The following is a 21,723-nucleotide window of genomic DNA, read 5'->3' on the forward strand; positions in this document are numbered from 1 at the left end:
CTGTGCATACTCTCTGACCCAGCAATACCCCTTCTAGGGCTGTTTGCCAAAGAGATCTAAAAATGGGAAAAGGATTCACATGTACAAAAATATTTATAGCAGCTCTTTTTGTGGTGACCAAGAACTGAAAATTGAGGGGATGGTTATCCATTGGGGAATTGTTGAACAAGTTGTGGTATATGAATGTAATGGAATACTACCGTGCTTTAAGAAATGAAAATTTTTACTTCATAAAAATCTGGAAAGACTTATATGAACTGATGTGTAGTGAGCAGAACCAGGAGAACATTGCACACAGTAACAGCCACAGTGTTCGATGACTGACTTCGATAGACTTACCCTTTTCAGCAATGCAAGGTCCTAAAACAATTCCAAAGAACCCATGATGGAAAATGACATCCACATCCGGAGAAAGAACTATGGAGTCTGAAAGCAGAGTGAAACAAACTATTTATTTTGTTTTTTTCTTTCTCATGGTTTCTCCCATTCATTCTAATTTTTTCTATACAACATGACTAATATGAAAATGAGTCTAATAGGAAAGTATACATATTGCATGTCATCTTGGGGAGGGGGAGAAAATTGAAAACTCATGGAAGTCAATGTTGAAAATGAAAAATAAATTATCTTAAAAAAGGGAAAAAAAAATACTTGTTTGCCTCAGTTTCCCCATCTGTAAAATGAGCATAATAACAGTACCTACTTCCCAGGGTCGTTGTGAGCAGCAAATGAGAGCTTATGGCCTGTAGTATGTGTTATGTAAATAATAGCTATTAAATATCAACTAAGTACAAACAGCTCAATTTATTAAAAAAAAATCCTGAAACTTATTTAGTTCCTTAAAATATATATACTGAATTCAACATGGTAGTAATAAAATAATAATAAAACTGTCCTGTTTGTATCCCCTTGTGAACTTGTTTTCTTCTGTGGGTTAAAACATGTTTTACTGATGTCCTCTAACGTATCCTCTCTGCATTTCTCTGACTTGGGTAGACTTCTTACTCCTTCTGAGCCTTTACAAATGCTGTCCTTCAAGGATGCCCTTAACAGCCACTGAAACCAGGTTTGTTTGTATGAATTCTTTTGGGAGCAAGGGGTAAATGATTTCCCAGGTCTTCCTTCTAGGAAGGGAACTTAGAAGTAACACCCCAGGGTAGGTACAGGCATATTCCTGATAACAAGTGTTGTTCAGTTGTTTTTCAGTCATGTCTGACTCTTCATGACCCCAGTGTGTTAAGGATTTTCTTGGCAAAGACACTGGAGTGGTTTGCCATTTCCTTCCCCAGATAATTTTACAGATGAATCTCCCTAGCAATGCAGGGAGTTGGATACCTTCTCCTGAAGAGGACAGGCAATTATTTCCATGTGTTCCATGAATCTCAGAGTCACAGACACAAAACCCACATCACTCAAATGAGGCAAACAGGGTTAAGTGATCTGCCAGGCTCACACTTCTAGTAAATGTCTGAGTTGCTAAATTTGAACTCAAGAAGATGAGTCTTCCTGACTCCAGGCCCGGAGTTTCTATCCATTGTGCCACCTAGATGTAGTGATGAGAGCTGGAAGAGACCTAAGAGATTATCCCACCCAGCCCCTTCTATTTTTCAAATAAGCAATGAAGCCCAAGGTAAGTAGCGGAGTCAGGAATTAAACCTACATCTTCCTACTCCAAATCCAAATCACATTTCTTAAGCCTTGGGGTTTACAAGTTGGCCAGGATATTTGCACCTTGGGAAACTCTCTTCCTCTTTAGGATGCTGACTTTTTTTTGGTAAGGTAAGGTTATCACACTAGAATATCTCCTAAATCTCTATAATCTGCCAGCTGACATTCCTTTTCTTGGATCAAATTTGTGACTTTATTTGTACAGAACCTCTAGATGAAGCAATACCTTCTCCTCCCAAGGCAGCCTACTACTATACCAGCTCTGCCAACTGAAGAATCTTAGCAGAGTCCCTAAAAAATTAAGTGACTTGCCCAAATCACATACCAATATTGGATCAGGTGAAACTTGAAACTCCATTCATTACACTAACACCATGCTGTATTTTTCAGGTTAATCTAGGATTTAGCAGAAACCATATGATTATCTCAAAAGATGCAGAAAAGGCTTTTGACAAAATACAACATCCATTCCTTTTAAAAACACTAGAAAGCATAGGAATAGAGTTTTCCTTAAAATAATAGGTAGCATCTATTTAAAGCCATCAGCAAATATTATATGTAATGGGGATAAACTACAAGCATTTCCAATAAGATCAGGGGTGAAACAAGGATGTTCATTATTACCCCTCTTATTCAATCTGCTACTAGAAATGTTAGCAGTAGCAATTAGAGAAGAAAAAGAAATTGAAGGGGGCGGCTAGGTGGCAAAGTGAATAGAGCACTGGCCCTGGAATCAGGAGAACCTAAGTTCAAATCTGACCTCAGACACTTAACACACAAAAACTAGCTGTGTGACCTTGGGCAAGTCATTAACCCCAACTGCCCTGCAAAAAGCAAAAAAAAAAAAAAAAAAGGAAATTGAAGGAATCAAATTAGGCAAAGAAGAGACTAAGCTATCATTCTTTGCAGATGATATGATGATATGCTTAGAGAATCAAGTAAAAAACTACTTCAGACAAATAAATTTGGCAAAATTGCAAGATATAAAATAAACCCACATAAATCCTCAGCATTCCTATATATTTCTAATGAAATCCAACAAGAGATAGAAAGAGAAATCCCATTTAAAGTTACTATAGACATTATAAAATATTTGGGAATCTACCTGCCAAAACAAACCCAGGACCTATATGAAGACAACAAAACACTTTTTCACACAAATAAAACCAGATCTAACTAATTGGAAAAATATCAATTGCTGATGGCTGGGTCGAGCTAATATAATAAAAACGACAATTTTACCTAAATTAAATTACATATTTAGTGCCATACCAATCAATGTACCAAAAAATTACTTTATAGACCTAGAAAAAATAGTAACAAAAGTCATTTGGAAGAACAAAAGGTCCAGAATATCAAGGGAATTAATGAAAAGAAATGCTAGGGAAGGTGGTCTGGCCATACCAGATTTTAATCTGTATTATAAAGCAGCAGTCATTAAAACTACTTGGTACTGGCTGAGGAATACAGGAGTAGATCAATGGAACAGATTGGGCACATGAGACTCAGCAGTCAATGACTATAGTAATCTATTGTTTGATAAACCCAAAGACCCCAGCTTTTGGGATAAGAACTCACTATTTGACAAAAACTTCTGGGAAAACTGGAATATAGTATGGCAGAAACTGGGTATAGACCATTATCTAACACTGTATACCAAAATCAAGTCTAAATGGGTACACAATATAGGTAATAAAGACTGACACTGTAAGCAATCTGCAAAGCAAGGAATAGTTTACCTGTCAGATTTTTGGGGAAGGGAAGACTTTATGACCAAATGAGAGTTAGAGAGCATTACAAAATGCAAAATGGATAATTTGATTGCATTAAATTGAAAAGTTTCTGTACAAACAAAGCCTACGTAACCAAGATTAAGAGGGAAGTGGGAAATTGGGAAAGAATTTCCTCAGCCAGTACCATAGGCAATTGGGGTTAAATAACTTGACCAAGGTTACACAGATAGTTTTGTGTGTGTGTGTGTGTGTGTATATATGTTTGTGTGTGTGTGTGTATGGGTGTTAAGTGTCTGAGGCCTGAACCAAACTCTGGTCTTCCTGACTCCAGCAGGCACTTTACTCACTGAGCCACCTAGCCAGCCCGAAATGCTTTTTTTGGTTTAACCTAACAATGCAAGTCTGCCTTGTTACTCTGCAATTTAAACTCCAGTGGCTCCCCTTCACCTCCAGGATTAAATATGGAATGTTCTGTTTGACATTCAAAACCCTTCATGCTCCCTCTACCACCACCTTTCCAATCTTCCACTTGCAAGGCATGCCTGGGGCTTAGTAACTTCAAGCAGTTAATTTGTTTTAAGTGTCTGAGACTAAAGATTTTCTAAGCTAAGATATTGTATTTGATCTTCACAGGCAGCAAGGGAGCTCCGTTTGGAAGTTCTCACTGGGGCTAAGCTGGGAGCTAGCCCAGACCAGTTGATGCCATAAAGGAGGGAACATTTTTAGGCTTCCTTATGCCACCGGGCCACCTTGTCTTTAATGAAGAGACATTAACTTCCTTCTTCTTCAGTTGTTTCAGTCATGTCTGACTCTGACTCCTTTTAGGGTTTTCTTGGCAAAGATATCGAAGTGGTTTGCCATTTCTTTCTCTAGCTCATTTTGCAGATAAGAAACTGAGGCAAACAGGGTTTAAATTACTTACCCAGGACAGTCACACAGTAAGTGTCTGAGGCCAGATTTGAACTCATCAAGAGGAGTTTTCCTGATTCCAAGCCCAGTGCTCTATCCACTGTGCCACCTAGCCGTCTCCTTACTGTTCTTCAAACATGGCACTCCCATCTCTTGATGGCTGACACATTTTTGTTGCCTGCCCCTCTGCCTTCTCATTTCTACACCCTGACTTCTCGGGCTTCCTTCAAGTCCCAGATAAAACCCCACCTCTAGGAAGCTGCTCCTCATCCCTCTCAATTCTACTGCTTTCTCTTTTGATTATTTCCAATTTATCCCATATATAGATTGTCAGTATATAGTTATTTGCAAGTTGTCTCCCTCATTAGATTGTGAATTCCCTGGAAGCAGAGACTGTCACCTTTATATCTTCAGTGCTTAGCACAGTCACTGGCACATAGTAAATGCTTAATAAATTAATAAAAATAATAAAATTTTATCAAATTATCTTTCACAAAGATGCCAAAATGACAAGTCGTAACTATATCAGCAACCATCTCAGTCTTTTGGCAGTCATGAATGCTTCTTGGATAACACACAAAACTTCTGCATCTGGTATTTATGTTCGTTGATAACCTGGATTGTACTATCTTTACAATCTTATTTCATATACTATGCAAACCAGCCAAAATGAATTACAAGAATTTCCAACCTGATGGGTACAAATCTCTAATGCCTACTACTTCACAGAATCTTGTCTTCCTCAGCTGCCACCTCACAACTATAAAAGTCCTCCTAGATCCTGTTGGGTAAGGTGAACTCTTCTTCCTTAAACACTCCTAGAATATTTTGATTTATTCTTTGGCCCTTTCACTTCTACTTTGTATCTATGTCTGTTATCTGTGTAAGTACAGAGTTAGCTACTTGAAGGTAGGGAATAGTTTTAATCTTCCATTTCCTCAGGGCTTAGCAGGATCTTAAATTTAGGATATTTGTTGGATTGAAAAGTAGTGTTTTGCCTGCCTATGCTACTAAGAAAGAAGGCAAATTAATTGGGAGCAATACATGCAAAAGGGGAAAAAAGCACCATCAATAAAATATTTAAAAGATACAAAGAAAAAATTTAGAAGGACACAAACAGGGCAATTTTGTTATCATGCTATTAAATTTAATAACATTTTAAAGCAAAATATGACAGGAGCTTGTGGTTTTATATACAATCATTTTAAAATTATTTTTCATATATTGAAATTTGCTGATTGTTGTACAGTTCATAAGAAAAAAGTCCCTGGGGCAGCTAGGTGGGCAGTGAATAGAGCACTGGCCCTGGAGTCAGGAGGACCTGAATTCAAATTCAGCCTGACACTTACTGGCTATGATCTTGGGCAAGTCACTTAACCCCAATTGTCTTACCTTCCCCCCTCCAAAAAAGAAAAAAAGCCCCCCTCTCCCCCAAAGTCATGGCATTTATTAGTTAGAGGCCAGATAAACACATGGGTGGGGCAAGTTATAAAGCAAAGTCTAAACAGCTCAAAACAATCATGGAAACCATCCAGGAGGCAGACAATGATGTCATAAGCCACCTGGTTATAGCTTTATACTACAGTAGTCTAAAATGGTCCTCCTCCCCCTTCCCCCGAATTTCAGCAGCAATTATTAATTAGTTATTTAAACAAGGTATAGTAGAAAACACCCAACAAAAACAAAGTTTCTACTCCAGTCTCTGCTACTTACTAACTCTTCAGTTACTAAGCTTGAGGTTTAGTAACTTCAAGGAGTTTATTTGTTTAAGTGTCTGACACCCAAGATACTCTTAAGACCTCTAAGATACCCCTGAGCTTCAGAGGGAGCAAGGTGGCTGCTCAGTTTGGAAGGTTTCACTAGGGCTAGGATGGGAACTAGCCCAGACCAGTAGATGTTATAAAGGAGGGGACATTTTTAGGCTTCCTTTTAACATATGCAAAGGAAAAGATTAAAGCCTTTGCCATATTTTTTAAAAGGCTGCAGAAACTGCTTTCACAGCATTAATTAGAAAGAACTTAGGCCTCCCACCTCAGAGTCATCCTTAATTAGCACCTAACTAGGTTCCCAAGTCTTTTATTTGCTGGGACCACAGACACTCCAGAGAGTTCTCATTATTCTGAAATAATCGGACAGGTTTAGCCAGCTCTCCTATAATGTCAACCGCCACCCCCACCCCCACCCCTGAGTCAGGACAGTTAAGGGGTCTTAGAGGCCTCAGAGTCTATAATTTGGCCCACCAGTTTGTTCTTTGTAACTCTATACCTCCCCCCCCAATGAATTATACTTGCTACATGGATCTCATTTAAATCATGGTTGTGAGACTCAATGTTTTTCTTTTGTGCACTTCAATATTAAAAGAACAGAAGGAAGATTGCACATGAAACCCTGATTCTCTGGCATACAGTCTGCCTTTTCCTTATAATTGAAGGAACAACTTTAAAAGTTGCTCTGCTTGTTGTTTCCTTCTATTCTTAAGTGCATCAAAAAGCTTCATCTGTCTCGTCTCCCTCCCTCTCTCTCAACTCTAGTACCAGACTCTCTTTCTCCTGCTTCTCCATGAGGGGGGGAGGGGGGAGGAGGAAAACCTTGTAATATATATATAAGCAGAGATAGTCAAGCACAACACTATTTCCCACATTGGCCTGTCTGAAAACGGATGTCTTATTCTACATCTTAATTCTCTAACCCATATTGGCAGGAGGGGCTGCTGGGAAGTGTAGTTTTTCCTTGTGTTGAAGGAAGAATAAACTGAAGGGCAGAACCCAATTGCAAGTGAAGGGTGCTACTCCCCTGAATTGAGCAGCTGAAGCCTTGACTGGCTTGCTGATCTGCCCGGACATAAGCTTTCTGAATCTGCCACTTTTCTACTACCCCTCCCCCACTTCGTGCTGCCTATACACAGGTACACAATTTGGAAAGCCCTGTTCTTTATACAAACTTTGTTTATTTGCAGACTGCTGTTTTTTTAGGAAGTTGTCTCTGATAAAGACCAGCTGACACTACACTCAGAGTTGCCTGCTTGCTTTGGAGGAATGGGTAAGAAGGGGACGAGTGAGGAAAAGGAACCTGTGAGGGACAAAGTGAGTCCACCTACTTCAAAAAGGCGGCTTCAGGCCCATTCTTTCTGAAAAAGACGGCTAGAATGCACTCATTAGGCCTCTGGAATCCTGGTTCATCATTTCATTGGCCAGAATTCTTAAGTCTTTAGCTCAAAATGTCATTGTTATTTATAAAAATTATTCTTTGGATCCTTTTAATTTCACTTTGAATCAGTTCACATACATTTCCCCAGGTTTCTCTGCATCTGTCCTTTTTGTTACTTTTTATGGCACAGTAATGCTTTAGATATTCCCTATATACCATATATCATAATTTGGTCAGTTACCCCAACTGTCAGTTTTTGTCCAGGACTGTGATTTCATTTGTTTAGGTAACTCCCCAGGCAGTACAAGTCTTTTTAGAGCTGCTTAGAGCACAGAAAGGTTAGATGATTTGCCTGAGGCCACAAAATCAGTTTGTGTCAGCAACAGGACTTCAGTTCAGGTCTTCTAGTCTGAGGCCAGATCTTTCCACTATACCTCAAAGTCTTGGAATTTCAGATTATTTTTGAAAATAAATGAAATGGGAACTAGGGAAGTCTCTGGTTGCTAAAGAATCTATCAAATAAATTAGGAACTAACAGTCACTTCATAGCTGTGTGCCCCTGAACAAGTCTTTCTGAGTTTTAATTTCTTTGTAAGATATGAATAATGAGATACCTATAAAAATCTACCTATCTCATGGCATTACTGAAAGGATAAAATGAGAACTTACGAAATGCTTTGCAATCCTTAAAGCACCAAATAAAAACTGGCTACTACTATTATAATGAAGCATTTCACATATTATTATTTCATTTGATCTTCAAAACCCTGTGAGGTTAAGCATAGGTTTTACTAGCCCCATTTTACAGAGGAAATTTTTTAGCAGAGGACTCTTCAAATAGACTAAAAGAAAGCGCCAGGGGCAGGATTCAAACCTACATCTTCTGGTGTCAAATCTGGTGCACTTTCTGCCCTGACAAGACAAAAGCTTCTATCTTGAATGCTGAAGGAAGGAAAGTCTCAATAGACCTCATCCCTTTACTACTACCTATGCCTTTGATGTCTTGCCTTGGTTTCCCTGTTCATTCTGATCCCACTCTGGCTCTAGACTACATTCCCATACATTTATGAATTTGGAAAACATGGAAGGGAGAGACAAAAGGCCTCAGAGTCAGGGCATTCAAATCCTGCCTCTGATATTTGATAGCTGTATAATCTGAGCACATCTAATACCAAGTTACAGAGCAGGTTCTGAACCATTTTAGTAGAAATTATTCCTTGGGCATATTCTTATTCCAATGAAACTGCAGATCCAGGAAAAGGGCAGTGTGCCATGGGCTGTGTTGGAGATAAGATGTCAGTCATCAGGACCTACCTCACCACACTGAAATGTAGATGGTGCAAGTATTATCATTTTTTCCAGCTGAGAAGAATGTGAGAAATGACTTGCTCAAGGTCCCTGAGTTAGGAAGAAACAGAGTTGTACTTGAACTCGGGTCTTTTGGCTCCACTTCTATCACTTTCCCCACTCTACTCCATTAACTAGCAATTATCTAAGTGCTTAATATCTCCCAATGAATGTACTAAAAGTGCTCTAAATGCAGGCAGAAAAGGCCCTGTGCTAGAGAATCTTACATTCTAATGCAGGAGAGACAACCTATACACAAATAGCACATGTGTGTGTGTGTGTGTGTGTGTGTGTGTATACACATTTACTATCTTTCCTATTTCTAGAGGTCCTCTGCATAGCACCTGAGCCCAGGATCTACAGATTTTCCATTTAAATCTATTCTCAATCTGCCCTACAGAAGGGAAAAGTCTTTTCCTAATCACTATTAAGGACAAGTTTTTCATCAGATAATAGATAAGTGACTATTTGATAGGATAATGTGAAATAATGAAGTGACTATTTTGGATGTGACCTACCTACACATGTATCACATCCTTCTATTACAAAGGAAATGCAGATTGTCATTCATCTAGTCAGAGGGACTAGAAGGCCTATAAAAAAGACCAACTTGTACCACCAGGCAGAGTGTGACAGGAAAACCACCAAATCCTTTGCCTGCCCTCAGACTAAACCCCATGCCAGCCCTCCCTCCACACAGGGCCATGCATCTGACCAAACACAGCAGCTACTGTCTACTGGCACCATGGATCCCTACTTCTGAAAAACTGAAAACTGCAGTGACCTACAGCCAGTGCAAGGATCTCCCTTCCCTTATCAGTTAGGTCTTGACTCCTGGCTTCCTCCCCTCTCTCCCCCTCTTCTGAGCCAGTCCAAGAAGGTATCTCTCTAGTCACATAGGAAGCCTATGTAAGTAAGGAGATTGAATAAAAACACAGGGTTTCTAAACCTCCTGTTCAGAAGCTCTCATTAGAAACGTTCCTGTTTGGAGCTTGAGAAGAGTGGGTACTTAAGATTTCAAGGAGCCAGGATTTCACTGGTGTAGGTACTTCTCCTAAGGACACAGACAGCTGAAGTTACATGAATTACTGCAACTCTTCCAATTTCATACCTGCTAACAATCCTCTCCATGCTTGGCTGGATTGACCCTCAGACACCAAGTACACAGTCTACTGCTGGGCTTTCTCAAGTTGGCAGAACCTGCCCAAGACAGCACATGGTAGTGGAACTGTCCTTGAGAATTCAGGGTTACTTCCAGAAGACAATGGCAATGTAGTTGAAGAATGCAAAACTATTCCTCACTTTCCAAGAACGAGGACTAAAATATTCTGGTAGGAGCTTTTCCTGATTACCATTAAGACATTCTTCCTCCTCCAAATTATATTGCATCCACTTATAGGATTAAAATATTTCAAGCCTGAGCATTTGTAGAAGACTCTTCTCATTGATAGAGAGAATTACTCCTCACTTGGTGCTTGTATGGACACCCAAAGTAAACTAATTTCTGGAAGCAGAGATTTCATTTTATGGTTGCCTCCCTAGCGAGTAGTATATAGTAAATACTTAAAAAAATGCTTGTTGAATTGTTATATTGAACTGGGAATTGACAAATTGCAAAGAGACAAAATTTAAGCTTGATATGAAGGAGAATTTCCTAAATGGAGTGGACTAACTTGGGAGGTAGTGGATTCTTCCTCTCACTAGATTTTTGAAAATTAAATATTAAATTTAACAAACTTTACTTGGATTATGCACTATGTTCCAGGTGTTGTGCTACAAAGACAAAAGAAAAATACCAGCCATCAAGTACATTCTACCAGTCATGCACATGAATAAGGAAAAATGAACTCTATATAAAATAACTGCCAGGGGATGCCGGAAGGGGGATCCTGGAAAGAAAAGTATCATCAAGGCCTCTTGTCAGAGTTGATCCTTGAAAAGAGTTCCAAAAGGGGATTACAATGAGGAGAGAAAGAAAGCCCATTCCCTATAGTTAGGAAAGAAACTTGGAGCCTCTTCTTTCACACTCAATCTCAAGTAAAAGCAATGATCAAGTCTCAGTACAACTCAGTTCTGCCCATAAGTGAACTAGTCACAAGTTCTAACTGTGCAAAAAGGGCAACGGGTACCCTCTCATAACTCTCACTTTCTGTTGGCTGGGTAACACTTCCTTCTTTTTAGTTTCTGACTCTTGCTTGTGATTCTCATGACCACATCTTAAAGGAGAAGAGAGGATCAGCTGAGCAGCTTTGTTTCAAGAGAAGGAAGGATAAAAGGAGGATAAAGAAGAAGTCAGCTGCAAAACCCATTCAGACTCCCCCCTTTTCCTCCCACCAGGGGCTTTGCCAATTTGAAATGGGAAGAGCTAGCTAGGTTCAGCAGCATCTGTGAGATCCCTATACCTGGTCTAGTTCCTCGAGCTACTTCCTATAAGGGACAAATACACATGTTCTAGGAGAATATAAGCATCGATTGGGAAAATGTACACCCAGTCATATCACCACCTCTGCTGGAGGAATAAGGTGCAAGAAAACAGCAATGAGTATTGTCTAGGCCCTAGAAGTACAAAAAGACAGTGGAGGGAAGGAAGCTTTTACAGAAATACAAAGTACTTCCTCTACTCAGCTTGTTCTCTCATTGTCTAGCCATCCAGTCACTTAGCTCAAAACCTCTCCTTCCCACTTTCTGAGGATTCGACCACATCTTGTACATGCCTTTCCAAGAGTAGCTACTAAAAAAAAAGCACATTTGTTGACTGACAAAACACACACTAGTTCAGTCTTTCATTTCACCTGTAGGGTTGAGAGGAAGATTCTCTACAGTGTTTTAAGCACAGGACTGTCATTCTAGTGTAATTCTTTTTTTTTTTCTTCCTAGTTTCTGCTTAAAGATTGAAAGAGGGGCCATAACCCCATTCCTCTGAAGACCCTTCCTCCCATTTTGAGGTAACAAATTTAGTATTCTTAAGCCACAAAGTCTCACAGTTAAGACTGCAAGAGTTTATAGAATAGCTTACTTCACCAAAAATAGTCACTAAACTCTGGATAAATCCCAGAATCATCTTTCCCGATTGCAATCTGAATTCAACCACTCTTTCCAAACCTTTCCAAACTGAAATCAAGAGATATCTCATTCATTTAAGTAATCAAAATCTTTTTAGTCAAGGCCTGGAGGGGAGATGGAAGAGTTTGAAGGGAAATCCATCTAGAACCTTAATTAACACAATTACAAATTCCCATTTGTATTTTAATCTGGTACAGGCAGCACTTAAGAGTGTCTTGAGCTTGGGACGGCTAGGTGGTGCAGTGAACAGTCAGTCGGGACACTTAACACCCACACAAAAAAAAACTAGCCATGTAATCTTGGGCAAGTTACTTAACCCCAATGGCCCTCCAAAAGGAAAAAAAAAAATGTCATGAACTAGGGGCAGCTAGGTGGTGCAGTGAACAGAGCACAGACTCTAGAGTCAGGAGGACCCAAGTTCAAATTTGACCTCAAACACTTAACACACACATTAAAAAAAAAAAAAAAAAACCTAGCTGTGTGACCTTGGGCAAGTCACTTAACCCCAGTTGCCCCTCCAAAAAAAAAAGTGTCACGAGCTGCAGGTTTGGCACCTCTGATACAGAGAAAAGACTGTCAAGATAAGAGAAAAATTGAAATTTGAAGCCCTCAAGGTTTACCTCCAAACCCTAGCTTAACACAAATCTCTTCCCTGTGTATTTGATAAAGCCCTGGTGGTATTCTGATGCAATTATAAAAGATTTATATATTGAAGGCAACTAGCAACTACGTGGTATAATGCTCAAAGTGCTAATCTGGGGGAGGGGAGGGGTCAAGAATTCAAATCTATCTACAGTCACACAATTAATTGTGTTTCCTGGAACAAGTCACTTAAAACTCTCAGGCCTCACTTTCCTAATCTATAAAGTGGGGATAACAATAGTACCTATCTCACAGGGGGTATGGTGAAGATAAACTGATAATGAGATATATATATATATGATTATATAATCATAAATGATATATACTAGATAAAATTCCCTAGCTGGGTTTCTGGGCAATACATTGAAATCCTGTCACAAAAATACAAACTGAGATGAATATCTTGGTAGGATTGAGATGACAATATCTTGGTAGATCCAAATTTTCCCCTTTCCCTTCTGAGGCTGCCTCTCATTATTATTATTAGTTAGCAAACAGTAGCAATACAGACCCTTTCTCCCTCTTCATTTTACAAAGGGGGAAAGTGAGGCCTAGTAATGGGAGAGTTGTATTTAGGTCTATTAGTTAGTGCCCCCTTTCCATTATACTGTATTGTTTTACCCAGAAATGCAAAGTTTCAGAAAGCAATCTATTTTCTATTAAGCTAATAACTAATGTTGTATTTAGGGCAGCTGAGATTTCAATTTCTCAATGATTCTATGATCTCTCTGTAATGTTTAGTAGCTTCTGGGCTTCAAACCCTGACCAGGAAAGATAAGATAAATGAGCACTGGCTTGGGTCTAAAGAACTGGGTGACCTGGTGAGAGAACCTCTCTGGACCTCCATTCCTCATTTGTAAAATGAGAGCAGTTGGACTAGATCCATCCCTCCTACCCAAGGTCTCCCCTTCAGCTCCAAATCTACCCTCCTATAAACCCCATCTGCTCTCTAAGACCTGTCAACTTGGAAAATTATATTCTTTCTATGACCTCTAAATGCTACTGGCCAATCTAGTTCCTTCCTGGCTTTCCAGAGCCAAGACAAGTCATTTGTAAGCAAAGAAAACCTTTCCACTTTCTCTTCTGGCCTAGCTGTATTTTCTGATACCTGAAAATCTCAATAGGATGCTCCAGAATTCCCCGGTCACATCTAGGTACCAAATGCCAGCAGAGCCCTAAATTGCATTCCAGCCAACCCAGAGCTTTCTCTCCTCCAGCTCAGAGAGCACCAGAGGCAGGTCAGTAATTTTAAATCTCAAAGGACCTGACTAGACGCTCATCCCTTCTGTGGGAAAAATGAGACATTAATGCACAGTTGGCAAACTTTTGAACTGATTCAACCATTCTGTACAGCAATTTGGAACTATACCAAAATGGCTATAAAACCATGAATACTCTCTGACCTAGCAATACAACTACAAGGTCTGTATTCCAAAAGAGATAAAAAAAAAATGAAAAGGATCTATATGTACAAAAATATTTATAACAGCTCTTTTCTGGTAGTAAAGAACTGGAAATTGATGGGATACCCATCAGTTTGTTCAATGGCTGAACAAATTGTGGCATGTGACTATGATGAATTATTGTACTATAAGAAACGATGAGCAGGATGCTCTCAGAAAAACCCTGAAAGGCCTTACATGAGCTGATGCAAAGTGAAACGTACTATATACAAAGTAACAACAATACTGTAAGATGATCAGCTGTGAATGACTTAGTTATTCTCAGCATTACAATGATCCAAGAAAACTCTGAAAAACTTATGTTTTCTTTTACAACATGACTAATATGGAAGTGTTTTGCATGACTACACATGTATAACCTATATCAAATTGCTTGCCTTCTCAATGAGAAAGGAAAGAAGGGAGAGAATTTGGAACTCAAAGTTTTAAAAACAAATGTTAAAAACTTTTTACATGTAACTGGGGGAAAATAATATATCTAATAATTTTTTTTAAAAGCTCATCTCTTCTGCTCTGCACCTAAAGGACAGTTAATGGCAATCCCAGTCACTGGTCTACATACTTAAAATATGTCTTTTTCTTATTCTTTCCAGTCTTTTGCAATCTGGTTTCTGACTTCTTAGTTCCTGTTGGCTAATTTTCCTTTCTTTCTTTCTTGTTTGACCTTCCTGTAGTAGCATCACCAGGCTGCTCCTTCTCAGTTTCATACAGACCATTCACACCCCACTCCTCATTGTGGATGTACAGCTTAGGACTCTGTTGTGGGTGCTCTTTCTTCCTCTCTACACTCTGTGTGATCTGACCAGCTCCTATGGGATCCGTATGATGATGATTCACATTTACTACCCATTTGGTCTCTGATAAACTCACATAAACATTCAATTTACTTATCTTTAATGTGTGTGTGTATTGGACTAGATAACTTTTGGGGGCCTTTCAGCTCTTTGATCCTATGATTCCAAAATCCATATCTCTAAACCTAAACTCTCTCTTCAGATATAATCCAACAGGCAAGTGATAATGTACGGGTCCAACTCAAGGTCCCAATAACATGCAACACAGACAAAATTAATTATTTCCACTCACTCCTCCACCCTCAGCACAACCTGAGTCATTCAAATCCCCCACTCACTCTCACCCAACATCAGTGGAAACTTGTAGTTTCTACTTCTACATTTGGTACAATCTTCTTTATACACACGATCAACACCCTTGTTCATCTCTTCTTAAACCCGGACTATTGCAACAGCTTTCTCCTAACTGGTCCTTCTATTCCAGCCTCTCCATTCCCCGATCTAGCTTCCAATTAATAGTCCTAACACACAAATCTGACCAAATCACTTTCCCCTCAAGAAGCTAAGGTGGCTCTGTATTTCCTCCAGGGTAAAATAAACTCTTATAATGGCTCTTAAACCTTTTACAATCGGGCTCTTGCCTATCTTTAGTCTTTCCTTTACCACTCCCTACCCCCATACAGACACATCATTCTCCCTCTCCCTATCCCCTTCGCCCCCCCCCCTCCATTCGCCAAGAAGCCAAAACTAGCTTCTCCAGAATTTAGTATCCTATCTCCTAATTCCCTGCCCATAGTCCCATGCCTGGATTCTAGTCCCACCTCAGCTCCACCTCCATAAACACTTCCTACAAATTTCAGCTCAGTGTTCGCCTAATTCTCTCCCTCCTCAAATTATCCCTCGTATACTTAATCTGATTACTTGTTGCATTTCCTCCCAAGAATGCAGTGTCCTTGAGAATGTTTCTTTTGCCTCTGTGTCCCTACAGCCTAGCATGGTACGTTGCTCACGTAGCAGAGGTTTTAAGGCCAGTTAGACTGGTTTAGTAGTTTACAGGCATAGGATAGAAAACCTTTCTAGGCACCAATCAAACTTTCCCTCACCCAACCCTTACTGCATTAGAAACTCCCGAAACCCCTCCCCCCACTCAAAGCTCCTTCCCCGAAGCTCAGCAGAACGAGGAAGCCAGATTTTCCCAAATGGATAATCTTTCCAGCCCTGGCACGCCCAGCTTCATACTGCTCCTGCTTCAGAAAGGGCACCAGACTCATGAAGGGTCAAGAATTTCCCCACTCATTTCTCCCTCAAGCATCGAGGCCCACGGAAGCCTGGTTCCCCATAATCTATTCCAGTGCCCTTGACTACCACAGGTATTGCCAGCACGGGCCTCTTCACTTTCTTGGCATCTCTGCGCTCCCGACAGTATCTGGGAGGCTATGGGCGAGGTCCCAGATTGCCCACCGCCCCTTTCCCTTCTCTCCCTTTTACGCCACTCTGGGCCCTTTGTCCCGGGGCTCAGCTGACAACCTCCCAGTGCCTGGGCACTCTCCTCCAGCAAGTCAGCGCACGAGGCACCAGCACAAAGAGGCCTGGGCTAGGAGGTTATTTCACACTCACTGCCAACATCCCTCCCAAAAGCAAACCCTTCCCCCCCTCCACCCTCGGGGCTCAAAAGGGGCTGCTGAAGCTTTCAATCCCAGCCGTAGGGCCAACCTTTATGGGTTCTTAGGTTCCCCTACGGGCCACAATCGCCCCAGCTCCCAGCGGGGAGAGGAGGAAGAGGGGGAGGGGACGCCTGGCTGTGCCGGTTGTTTTGCTCCCACAACAGAGCAACCTTTATTATACTCCTGCACGCTGCAGCTGCGCTCGGGTCTCGCGGAGGCCACCGCACCCACCCCGTGTCCCGAGGTCCGGAAGGTCGACATCCCACCGCTGTCCTGGGGCCCCTTCCCCAAATTCGGGGGCCTCAAAGTGAATTAAGTCCTTCCAGACTAGGAAAGATAAAAATGCACACTCCTGCACCTTGTTTCAAGCCCAGAGGGGGGAGGGGGCTTTCCAAAAATCAAGAAACCCCTCCCTCCATGCAGGTACTGCTGCCCCCAGACTCACCGTCCCTCCTATGCGGAACAGAATCGCCAGTAGCTAGCAGATAGCACCACCACAGGTCCCCGAGCTCGGTCAGCTCTGGGAAGAGCATTTATCCCCAGCCCAGCCGGTCCTGATCCCGCCCCTCCAGCCCCGCCCAGCTGCTGATTCATTTCACGTGATTTCAGCACAGCCTTGGGAGGGAAGTGCCCCGAGTCTGGAGAGCGACCCTCTCGTTTTACCTTCCCGGGAGCTAAAAGCAGGATCCTTTAGCCCACTCCATCGGGACGGGACGTATCCCACTGCACCTTCCCCCAGAAAGCGACGTTGTTCAAATGCCTACTGGGAATGCTTCTGAAGCCTTAGCAAGGTTTCCTCTTGGTTGGCTCACTCCAGTGATGACCGAGCTCAAGTCTGCTTTCCAATACTATTCGAATACTAGTTGAAGGAATGAATAGTAACTCGGAAGAGGATTGTTAATTGACGTATTAAAGGCAGTCTAGCCAACTTTAGGTTAAAACATGAAGTCTTTGTCCTTGAATTCAATTCAGTAAATGTTTATTAAAGGCCTTTTATAGGCCAGACACTGTGTTAGACTCTGGGGATACAAAAAGAGAGGCAAAAGACAGTCCCTGCTCTCATGGAGCTTATGATCTGATGAGGCAGACAACATGCAAATAAACATATTCAAAGCAAGCTATATACAGGAAATAATTTAACAGAAAGAAGGCACTGGGGGCGGCTAGGTGGTGCAGTGAATAGAGCACTGGCCCTGGAGTCAGGAGAACCTGAGTTCAAATCCAGCCTCAGACACTTAAAACTTACTAACCATGTGACCTTGGGCAAGTCACTTAACCCCAATTGCCCCTCCAAAAAAAAAAAAAAAAACCAACCAGAAAGAAGGCATTGGAATTGAGAGGGGTTGGGGAAGGCTTCCTGTAAGAGGTAAGCTTTTTAGTTTGGGATTAAAAGAAGCCAAGGAGGTCAGTATAAAGATCTGGAAAGATGTGACTTAATATGGGAAATACCCTTGGAAACATTCCCACGGACACCACAATAAGAATAATATTAACCAGCAAGACTCCTTCCAGGCCAACCCTCTTTTCCTAACCCCTAAGGAAAGAAGTCCATTAAACTTAATTAACTTGCCCAGGTCAATAAAATCAATTAATATGCCTTGGGGCAGCTAGGTGGTACAGTGGATAGAGTTTGGGACCTAGAGTCAGGAGGACATCTTCTAGAGTTCAAATCTGGTTTCAGATACTTACTAGCCCTGAGATCCTAGGCAAGTCATTGTCTCAGTTTCCTCATCTGTAAAATGAAGTGGGGAGGGAAATGCTAAACCATTCCAGTGCCTTTGTCAAGAAAACCCCAAATGGGGTTATGAAGTGTGGACACAGCGGTCCTATGCCAGGATGGGCAGGGGGAAGGATTCATAAAACATCTTCCAGGAACTTTACACATATCTCATTCAATCCTCATAACAACCCTAAGAGGTAGGTGATATTATTATCCTCATTTTACAGTTGAGTAAACTGAATTAAACAATTTAGTTGTTTTGTCCAGAGTCACAGAGCTAGTGAGTGTCTGAGGCCAAATATGAATATAGGTCTCCTGACTTTAAATCCACAGTTCTTTCCATTATACCATATTGTCTTTGTTTTTATAGGTATGTGTGTTTTGGAGCTGGAAGGGACTTTAGATATGATGTAGCCCCACTCCTCTCACCTTTTAGGGGAAGAAAGACCCAGAAAGAGGAAGTGACTTGTCCCAAAATCACACAGGCAGTCACAACAAACATTTATTAAGCACTTGTTACTTTCCAGGCATTGTTCTAAGCTCTTGGGAGTCTAGCACTGGTGATACAAACACTGCCAACATGAAGAAAGGCACAAAGCAGTCCCCGCTCTTAAGAAGCTTACATTCTAATGAGGAAAACAACATGTAAATAAATAGTTACGTGCAGGATACATACAGAATGAATGGAAGACAATCTTAAGAGAGGTAAGGCTCTATTGTCTTGAACTTCTGTCTTGCATCTGTCTGTGTCTGTCTGTCTGTCTGTCTCTCTGAATGGGAATGGGAAAATACTATACAGGTGGTTTTAGTAACTAAATTAGGATTTAAACTCAGGTTCTCCAACTACAAAACCAATGCTCTTTCCAGCATCTACTTTGCCTCCTTTCAATAATTCCCTGCAAGTTCCTGGCCATTTAGTTTGAGGCAATGCCCAATTTAAGCCTGACTCTAAGGATATAAAATGCTGATGGTCACTGACACAGACTTCCTGCAACTTTTCAAGTTAGACACTATAAGACCTATTCAGTTTGCTGAAGCCCCAAGAAGACTGACTTTGGGTTCAAATCCTACCTCTGACATTTAAAGCTTTTGTGATTAGGGGAGGTCACTTTGTCTTAATGAACCACCTAATAGAAAATGTACTTCCTGATAGAAAAAGTAGTTATTAAATTCTTACTATGTGCCAGGCACTGTGCTAAGGGATAGGAAGAAAAAAAAATACAAGCAGATACTTAAGGAACTTATATTCTAATGAGGGAAGACAATACATAAAGGGAATTGAAGGGAGTGAGTAGGATGGAGTGAAGGGTGAAAAGTTAAAAAAAAATCTATCTGAAGGGGTTGGATTAAAGGACCCTTGAGGTTCCTGCCAATTGTAGATTATACAGAATTCTCCAACCTACCCATGGAGCATCTTTCTAATCTCCTGAAAAATTTCTTTGATAGGGTAGGACAGGTTGGAGATGGAAGTAAATGAAATGTGAGTAAAGGGAGGGGAGAGAGGGAGGTCGAAGGAGCCTCAAACAGGAACTTTCATTGGTGGGATCCATCAGTCATTCACAAAATGACCAGCAATGACTGTTGAGCCTTTTGGTGGGAAGGGAGACCTAGAGAACAGGGGAGAGAAAGAGAATGTTTTCTGAGTAACTAAGATTCATGATGTTAGGGTTAAATGTAATCTGATCACAAATCCAAAGGAGTACACTAGCAGCCATATGACAAGGAAGGGGTTTTTGTATGAAGGGCACCTTATGAAATATCTAAGGACCTTTTTCTTTTTTTCAGGAAGGAAGCTCCAGGCCTTCCTCATCCCTACCAGACTGTCAGCTGTTTGTCCCCAGAATAAATTCATAGCTTCTTTGGAATTCTGTTGGGTGGAGTTTCAAATTTGAGGAAGCAATCAAAATGTGGTCCAGTTAGCCCTTCCTAATTTTTCCAGTTGATCCAGCTGAAAGGAACTAACAAACCCTTGCTGTGCTCCAATATTATAATTTAAATTCGTTGTGTGCCATTGCTTTCTAACATCCAGCCTACTTCCTGTCTCTAGAAGCTCAGCTAACAGAATTTTCTGTTTTCTGGCAAAGGAAAGAACAGTTGATTTTCAATAATTAAAAGAGACTTCCTCTCTGAATTGTTATGGTAAATTATATTGAGAGGTGGAAAGTGGAGCAATGGAATTAGGCGATGAATAGACACCAGTTGACATTTAGCAATTTTATAAAAAATAAATAGCCTTTTAAAAAAAGCATGTAAAACCTCACTAGAAAGTATGGCCCAGTCGAGTGAACACTGGCTTTGGAGTGAGAAGTTCTGGGTTCAAATCCTGATCCTCTAGGTTATAAGTGACCTTTCCTCCATAACACATTGTATTTCTCTTACATGTTTATTATGGTTTGTTTTGAATTATTGTATTTTGTATTTACTGCTCAACACTCCTACTAGATTTCAAGATCTTCAAAGGTAAGGATAGTGTTTTACTTGTCTTCATAACCCCCTTAGTGACTAGCATAATGCTCTGCCTAATGAATGCATTTTAATAAAGGTATGAGTAAATTGTTATATCAGAGCCATAAAAAAAATCAAAGTCATATCTTGACACTGTCCATTGTCCTGATGTGCTGGAGTCTAGAATGGTTGGAGAAAAATGGCTGACTTTTATTCTTGGTTACTACACACAGTCATCAGATCAGTTACTCTTTTTTTTTTTTTTTTGCAGGGGGGAAGGCAGGGCAAATGGGGTTTAAGTGACTTTCCCAAGGTCACATAGCTAGTAAGTGTTAAGTGTCTGAGGCTGGATTTGAACTCACATCCTCCTGACTTCAGGGCCAGTGCTCTATTTACCATGCCACCTAGCTGGCCCAAATCAGTTACTCTTTGGTACTGTATATACTAGAGAGCAGAACATGGAGCAATGAGTGGAAGTTTCAGAGAGGCAGATTGCCTCTGGATGTAGAGCAGGTGGGTTACACCATGGATAGAGTGTAGGGCCTGCAATCAGGGAGACTCATCTTCCTGAGTTTAAATCTGGCTTGATACTTACTAGCCATGTGACTCTGGGCAAGTCACTTAACCTTGTCTGCCTTAGTTGCTCATCTGTAAAATTAGCTGAAGAAGGAAAGGGCAAACCACTTTAGTATCTTTGTCAAGAAAACCCCAAATGAGGTCAGAAGATTTGGACATGAAAACAGTTGAATAACAACAACAAGGCAAAATGTCTTTACACTATAGCTTTCCCAAAGGAGAGTGGACTGTCTCAAGAAAGGGCTGTCCCTCTCCACCTCTTGATGTCCTTCATTCCTCTCTAGGTTGTCTTTGCGACTCTCCTCCCCTGACTTCCTCTATAATGCCCTAGAAACATCTTCACCATGGAAGCTCTCTCCAGTCCTGGACTTCACACACTGAAAGTAGACTCGAATTCCTTTTCCTCCAAGAACCTCCACTTTAAGCCGGATGCCCAGGCTACCTTTGTCACCATTCTTCTCCAATATGAAGGCAGGATTGTCTTTCTTTTGGTTTATATTTATATCCCAGTGTTTCTCACAATGCCTGGCACATAGTAAGTTATTAATAAAT

At 40.9% G+C, this 21,723-nt stretch overlaps 1 protein-coding gene across 1 annotated transcript in view; it reads right to left on the reverse strand.

Annotated features, from left to right (window-relative positions):
* CTSB (cathepsin B) overlaps positions 1-17,016 on the reverse strand; it is a gene marked incomplete at its 3' end in the record, with an annotated part of 30,257 nt that extends 13,241 nt beyond the window's left edge. The window contains exon 1 of the mRNA XM_069107261.1: positions 16,876-17,016. The remainder of the gene's footprint in view (positions 1-16,875) is intronic.
* Between the last annotated feature and the right edge of the window lie 4,707 nt (positions 17,017-21,723).

This window comes from Petaurus breviceps, unplaced genomic scaffold (genome assembly GCF_028583685.1).
Source record: "Petaurus breviceps papuanus isolate PSGF00001 unplaced genomic scaffold, PetGlider_PUasm1.0 89559, whole genome shotgun sequence".
In the NCBI taxonomy this organism is placed as follows: domain Eukaryota; kingdom Metazoa; phylum Chordata; class Mammalia; order Diprotodontia; family Petauridae; genus Petaurus; species Petaurus breviceps.